Genomic DNA, 7,813 nt, shown 5'->3' with positions numbered 1-7,813 from the left:
GCTAGTCCGTTTCTCTCTCAAAAAGAAAAAGAAAAAGAAAAGAAAATTAAGTAAATTAAGTATCTTTCGTAAAGTTATGTCTCTACTTTTTTCGTACCTCTGCTTTTAGATGTTTAATGTTGTACCTCTACTTTTTGTATCTTTGGTAAAGTTACGTTCAAATCGTTGGATACTTATCATGTGCTACAGAAGACGGTACACAAGAAGAGAGAAACAGTGATATCGGTCTCTGGTTCCTTGTTTCGTGATATTAAATTTTGAGGGGAAAAGAAAAGAAGAACTGAGGTGGGGAGAGGAGGTGAACATTTTGGAAATAAATTTGCTGCCATTTCAAAGGATTGCAGGCTCTCTGCAATTCCAACCACAACCGTTCACTTATTGGAACTCTGGAATCTCAAAAGGAGATAGTTTTGTGGAGTAAAACTAGTGTGTGACATGCTCACCAAGAAAGTTTGGTGAGCATAACTTCAAAAGTATATCGGATCGACGTCAAATGTCAAATTCAAACCGTTGAAATCCATGTACTTCATGAGTGATGCATATACATGCAAAATTTTGAAAGTTTCGAGTTTATTTGCTACACGGTCAAGTGGTCAAAGAAATGAACATTTTATTATAAGTTATTTTATATATTCAATTTTTATTATTTCTTTGACCACTTGACCGTGTAGCAAATAAACTCGAAACTTTCAAAATTTTGCATGTATATGCATCACTCATGAAGTACATGGATTTCAACGGTTTGGATTTGACATTTGACGTCGATCCGATATACTTTTGGAGTTATGCTCACCAAACTTTCTTGGTGAGCATGTCACACGCTAGCTTTACTCTAGTTTTGTGTATGAATCTCAAAACATATGAACGATTGCGGTAGAAATCGCAGGAGATTTATTTCCGAACCTTTTATATAAATTTGGTAAGAGTGAGTCTATGGTACTATGAATATGAATATCATGACTTGGTGCATAATACAATTAATAATTTTTGTTTTTAAAATTTTAACGGTTGATGTGAACCGTTCAAAATGATTTTTATATAAATATTTACCCGCATACCGAATTTCATATTTTTTTTTTATGATTCTTTTACTAATTTTTAAGACAGTAGAAAATCATTGTTTTTGGAAGGTCCATAATTTTACAGATCAAGTAATTTCCTATTTATCTTAAAAAATAGTAAAAAAATTATAAAATTTAGTTTGCAAGCACATATTTATATGGGGATCACGTTGAACGGTTCGAATTGATCATTAGAATTTTGAAAATAAAAATTAATTCGAATTACAGACCAATCCGTGATATATATAGTACCACAGACTCACTCATTTGGTAATATTAAAATTAAAATTTAGATGAGGTAAACTCTTTAGGCCTTCTCTTTTGAGGTTTCTGAAGCACACATTTTAGATATTATAATTGCTATTGCTTTCTTTAAATTATGAATAACACCGACAGATTCAACTTTAACAATATTAAGGTTATTAATATGTTAATAAATTCAAATAAGCAACAAAACATCATATGACGACTAAAACTTTAATCATTCTACATCATAAATATTTAATATTTATACAATCGATTGGTAAAATTTGATACAATTTATCATACTCTTTATTTGCTCAGATAATATATGCGTGCCAACTCTCGATGGTATGTACCAGATAATAATTGTGTATCGGAAATAAATAAAAATATTCTAAAAAGTCTGACAACTGTATTCATTTATTTTTAAAATAGTAACTACATAAAGAGAGAAACTTGCCAAGATATAATTTTTTTTCTAGCCGTTGTATCTGATGTTTTTTTTTCTTAAATTCAGATCAATCCGATCCGAAGTAAACATATTTCAGAACTCTTGAATATTCATGCATATTATGATCGGGTTTAGGTTGTAAATGAGTCGAATTCGAGCGAGTTACCTCCAATTCATGTTTAATTCATTTAGTAAATGAGCGAGTCAATTTGAATTTGAATGTTAATAACGAGCTACAAAGTCAACTCAAGTTCAATTCATTACCAACTCGAGATGAATCACAACACGTTTATAACTCGTTTGATCAGTTGATTTTCTGAATTATAGTTATATACAAGTAAGAACTTATCTAAACACAAATAATTCAAATGATTTAGTAAGAATTTATCTAAATACAAACAATCCAAACATAATTAACAAGACAACTAACAAAATAAAAAAAATCCAAACCGTAACTTAGGAGTCATTTAGAAACACGTGAGATTTATAGTGACAAATTTTGTATAACTCGAGTTGTTAATGAGCGAGTTGGGGTATGCTCAAACTCAGTTCATTTATTAAACGAGTCAGCTAATTCGATTTGAAATTGACTCGAGTTGTAAATGAGCGAGTTCAAGCAAGCGGTTAGCAATCGGGTTGTTCGAATCCAAACTCAAACTTTGAATAATTACTTCAGGGGATACAAATTCCTCATTAGGAAATCTCAAGATTCAAATTTTAATATTTGGAAAATTTAAAATTAGAATGAAGGGCTTGAAAAGTGAGTCCACGGGAAAAGAAAATATATGTTATGACTTCCGATGACATTTAAAAAAAAAGTTGGACGGATTTATTTTATTTTCAACATATTTTAAAGATTATTTTTAAAATGTTATAATCATAAATTTGGGTTGAATTTTAAATCTAATATCATTAGAATGTTTAACATTTGATTTGTTATGCTAAACGAATAATTGATCTACAATTTTTTGTTTCATTCCAAATCTATTTCATATTCAAGCAAAATCTTATTGAAATTTCATCTTTTTCTTCTTTGGAAGTAACTCAAAGTAAATTAAACAATGACTTTGTAAATTACTTTTTACTATACATATACATAACTCAAAGTAAAAGTAAATTTCATCTTTTTACTATACATATGGTCTCTATTAAAAATATCATCTTCATTTATTTTATTTTTGAAAAATCTATTCAATGACCGTGTAAATTAAACAACTTATATTTTTTAAACTCAAAAATAGTTTTAGGAACCATTATTACGACTAGCCATGGCTCCTCTTGATTTTTTTTTTAAAACCACATCAATGCTATAATTTCAATATAATTCCTATGTCAATGCTATAGGCATCATGAGTTAGAAATTAAGAATATGTCTATTTCTAAATAAGTGTTTTTAATTTCTAATGAGTTTCTGAGATAGAGATGTCCTGAGTAACAAATTTCTAACATTATTAGTTTGGCACAATTTTTTTGAATTTTTTTAAGAAACTTTAGCATTATTATTATGGTTCCTAATTTTCTATCACACTATGAAGAAAAATTAACAACTATGCCAGTTCCTCCAAACAAAAAAATCTGAATTTTCAAAAGGATTTTTTTTTTTAATTAAATGCTAGTTGAAAATCCTTGTTCCTCATCGTTTGAGTTTGAATCTGAACCGTCCGAACAAAATCTAAATCAATATGATCCAAATCTGTAATGCACAAAGTTTTTTTTTAAATTTGTGCTTATGTAAAGAATCTGTTTTCCCCCTTGTTTTTCTCTTATAACCATTGATCTTCATTGAGATTCATGTATGAAAAAAAATTAAACGGTTGAATGAGGAACCAAAGAATAACAGCTGATTGGTTCTCATAACGAACAAACCCGATTCAAACTCAAACAATGGAGTCTCTTAGATGATATCAATTTTTTGTTTTTTGATTTAGTTGAAATCTTCATTTTGGATCTTTAGGCTGTGTTTCAGAACTGTGGGTCATAGAGAAAGGAGAAGGAATATGGAGGAAGAGAAACGAGTAAAATTTCTCTCTGAACAGTAAATTCTACACTCCGATTTGGAAGTGATATATTTTGCCAAAAATCAACACGACATCCGTCTCTCCTCCCCTCCAAACAGTAATTATTCCCCTCCGCTCTCTCTCCGTTTCCTCTCTTATGAAGCAGGTAAACGGCATACGCAACCTATCATTGTGAAGCACGCCCTTAAGAGGTACACTAGCTGGAGGTGATGAGTATGGCTAATATAATATCAGTGTCATTTCAGTTTATATAACACCAACTCCAAAACCTATCAAATCGAGTTCAAATGGTGAATCCAAACCGTTCAAACTAATTTACTTTATAAGTGATGCGTTTTTATGCAAATTTTTTATATTTTCGAGTTATTTTAGTATCAAATCAAGCGACAAAAAAATTAAAAAAAATGAATGTATTAAAATTAACTTAAAAACTCACACATTTGACCGCTTGACTTGATACCAAATAAACTCAAAAACTTATAAATTTTACATGTAAACGCACAACTAATGAAGTAGATCGGTTTGAACGGTTTGGATTCACCATTTGAACTCGATTTGATAGATTTTGAAGTTGATATTATATAGATTAAAATAATACTGATATTATATTAGCCATACTCGGAGGTGATTATCATTTTATCACTTGTGTGTTTTAAATTAATGTAATTTAAATCACGTGACGCAGAGACATGTAAGGGAGCGTCTTTCTCGGTTTCCATTCTATTATTGTAGAAGCTCCTAAATTTGTGAGTCGTTACCCATTTCTTTTTTGCCTTTAATAGTTCTTTCGCAGGACGAGGTTTCCCAGGTAACAGTCATCCAGCAGCCAGAGCCAAGGCATGCATATATCTTTTTTTTTTTTAAAAGCATGTGTACATTTTTTTAGTAAGAATCTTATGTGCCATTGAAATTCGTGGCTAACTTATAATCAATGTTGTAAATAACATTGTGCGATTGTCAGACGGATAGAGTATCGTCAAACAATTAATCGGTAATAATTGGTTATAATAAAAAATAATTGATTGATAAGTCAGAAAAATTCATAACGGTTTGGTCACCGCCAACAACTAATCGATCAATTAATCAGTCTAAACGGACGTTTTTTACAACACTGCTTATAACAGGTGCATAATTTATTAACCTCGTTACATGAAAAGAGAAGAGTGCTTGATTTGGGACATAAATTACTAGACTGCGTAAGCCAGGAGACGAACAAGTAACCACAGGGGTATAGTGGAAAAAAATATATTCGTAGAAATTATAAATTTCGGACGTACAAAAATAGAAGATCGAGCTCAATGAGTCCGATTTATTGATTTTTTTTATTTTAAAAAATTGCACAAAGAATTTGTGAAAAAAAAAAATTATGAGTCTGATCCATAAAAAGATTGATTTTCTGTGGCACAAAATCCTCTGTACAGGATTTGGTGTCGCAGAAAATCAATTAAAGAATTTATAGATCATGAATATTGATTCCGGTTCATAAAGGGATTGATTTTTTGCGGCACAAAACCCTCTGTATTTGTAAAAAATCAATGGCTATATAAGATTTTGTGCCGCAAAAAATCAACTTCTTTATTGATTGAAATCACGATTCATGATACATAAATTCTTTTTTTTTTCCTGCATAGTTAAAAAAAAATTAATGAACTGGATTCAATAAATTCGATCTTATTATATTTAATAGAAATGGGACACTTTTTTTATTTCTTTATGGATGAAAAATTCCCGTTAAAGTGGTTCCCAGTTGGTTCGTTTTTAAATGCGTAGTATTTGAAAATTTAATTTTTCAAAGGTAGCGATGGTAAAGAAAACAGTCATAGTAAGTACAATTATAAAAGCTGTCCACGTGAGTATCTGCGCTGCTGGTCTGTAGGTGTGGCGCCTCTTTCAGCAAAACGGCTGGCGATGTCAGATTTTGGGCCAGTGGCCAATTTGTAATTTTTGCAATGAAAAGGGAGGGGTAGTCGTAGACGAATTCGTATCCTCTGAGATATCTCAAATTTTGCGTGACTTTATGGAAAATCCCAACCGTTTAAATACGCTCTGCACGAATCTAAAAGCACACATAATACTGACCCCATACATCACCCCCGAACAGGCAACGGACACGTCGGTCACGCAAAAGTTGCAATTGGCGTTTGATCTCTGCCGTTAAATCTGACGGATCTCCGCCGTTTGCAGATATGCAATGATGCGTGTTCATTGACGAACGAGATTAGAACAAGTCAAATCATCATCCTAATTTAGAAAGAAAAATTGAAACACTGTTGACAAAAATACTATGCAATACTCATTCGATTTAATGCGCATTTTTCTCGCAAGCTCAGAAAAAGCACAATAGTACTGATGTACATTAGGCAGAAATTAGTAAATATGTTAAGCATTTGAACAAAAAAATGATTCGTAATAAAAAAAGTGCACAAGCCACTAGGAAGTGCTTGATGTTCAGTTGACATAAAAGCAAAGCAAATTTGTGTACAATAATCACATTCATTTATTTTTTTTAAGTAAAAGTTGAATGTTAAGCCATCCAACTATTTAATATTCACAATGATTCTCTCATTTGAATTTCAAATACGTGACATCTCACACGGACAATATTGTATTTGTCACTAGACGAAGTTCTCTAATCACATTCAAATTTGAAAGCAATGACTGAGACTAAATTGAATTTGTATCCTCTGAGTTAACTCAAATTTTGAGTTAAGATCTGGACTGTCAATCTAAATCCATACTAATATTAAGAGACTCTGTGTATTATAGAAGTGGATCGAATTGATCCAAATTCTGATCGCAAAATTAACTCAATCGGTACATTAATGCAAAGGATGCGGATTCGACCAAACTACCCAATTGACAGCACCGGTACCCACCAATAAGTAATGGAGTCCAAAGTTAACATGTTTGCCCATAGTGCGGTTGCAAACGAATCGAACTGAATCCAGTTTGAGTTCGAGTTCGAACCAATTTCGAACCGAAATAGTTTGAAATTGAAGTAGGGTTTCAAACTAAAAAGAAGAGTTCGAGTTTGATTCGGTGCGATTCGAACCAGTTTCAAACTGAACTGGTTCGAAATTGAATCAGGGTATAGAACTCAAAAGAAGAGTTTCGAACCAAGTCATACTCAGTTCGAGTTCGCTTCGAACCAATTTCGAACGGAACTAGATTTGATTTCGTTTCAGAACCGAGCTTGTTTGATTCTGAATTATGGGTGAACTATTTAGCTTATTATAGGCCCAGCATAAATGATAATAAAGGCTCTCCTATTTACGAGGAGACTCAGATTAAATTTTCGTAAAAAAGCTTGCAAATAAAAGGAACTAATGAGGGTAGCAGCCCGCCCGGAAAGATTCATCCAGGCGCATATCTAATGGGCCGTTTCAAACAAAATTTGAGATATATGGCCTAAGATTATGAAAAGATTTCAGCTATAAATCAGTACATTATTTAGGGGTGCAAATGGATCGGATACGGATCGGACAGTGGTAAAACCATATCTGTATCCGTTTTTATTTTTCGGATATAGATCAGATAGTGATAAAACCATATTCGTATCCGTTTTTATTTTCCGGATACGGATACGGATCAGATATTAACTGGATACGGATACAGATATCCGTTTTTTATAATAGTGAATAACATAATTTTTTTCATAATTCATATTAAATTATATAATATATATCTACTATTTGGATACGGATAATTAAAATTCAAAACCATATCTGTATCTGTATCCGCACGGATATTCGGATATCGAATATCCGTATTAAATTTTAGAATACGGAGTCGGATACAGTCAGATAATATCTAACCCGTTTGCACCCCTAACATTATTAGAAATCAGATCAGTCATCAGAAATCATTATTTCAGCTTATAGATCCAGAAGCGTAGCTACACTCCAGAAAAGAAAAAAAAACAAATCTACTGTGATTTCAACGAATCACAGGACTAGGACTGTGAATTCAAATTCACTTTTATTTTGTATGTAGTCTAGAGTAATAGCAAGTAATGTAAAATTGATCTCTATTTAATTTGA

Source organism: Carex rostrata, chromosome 22, assembly GCF_964058835.1.
Source record: "Carex rostrata chromosome 22, lpCarRost1.2, whole genome shotgun sequence".
In the NCBI taxonomy this organism is placed as follows: domain Eukaryota; kingdom Viridiplantae; phylum Streptophyta; class Magnoliopsida; order Poales; family Cyperaceae; genus Carex; species Carex rostrata.
The sequence above is the reverse complement of the archived record's forward strand: the minus strand, read 5'-3'. Positions refer to the sequence as shown.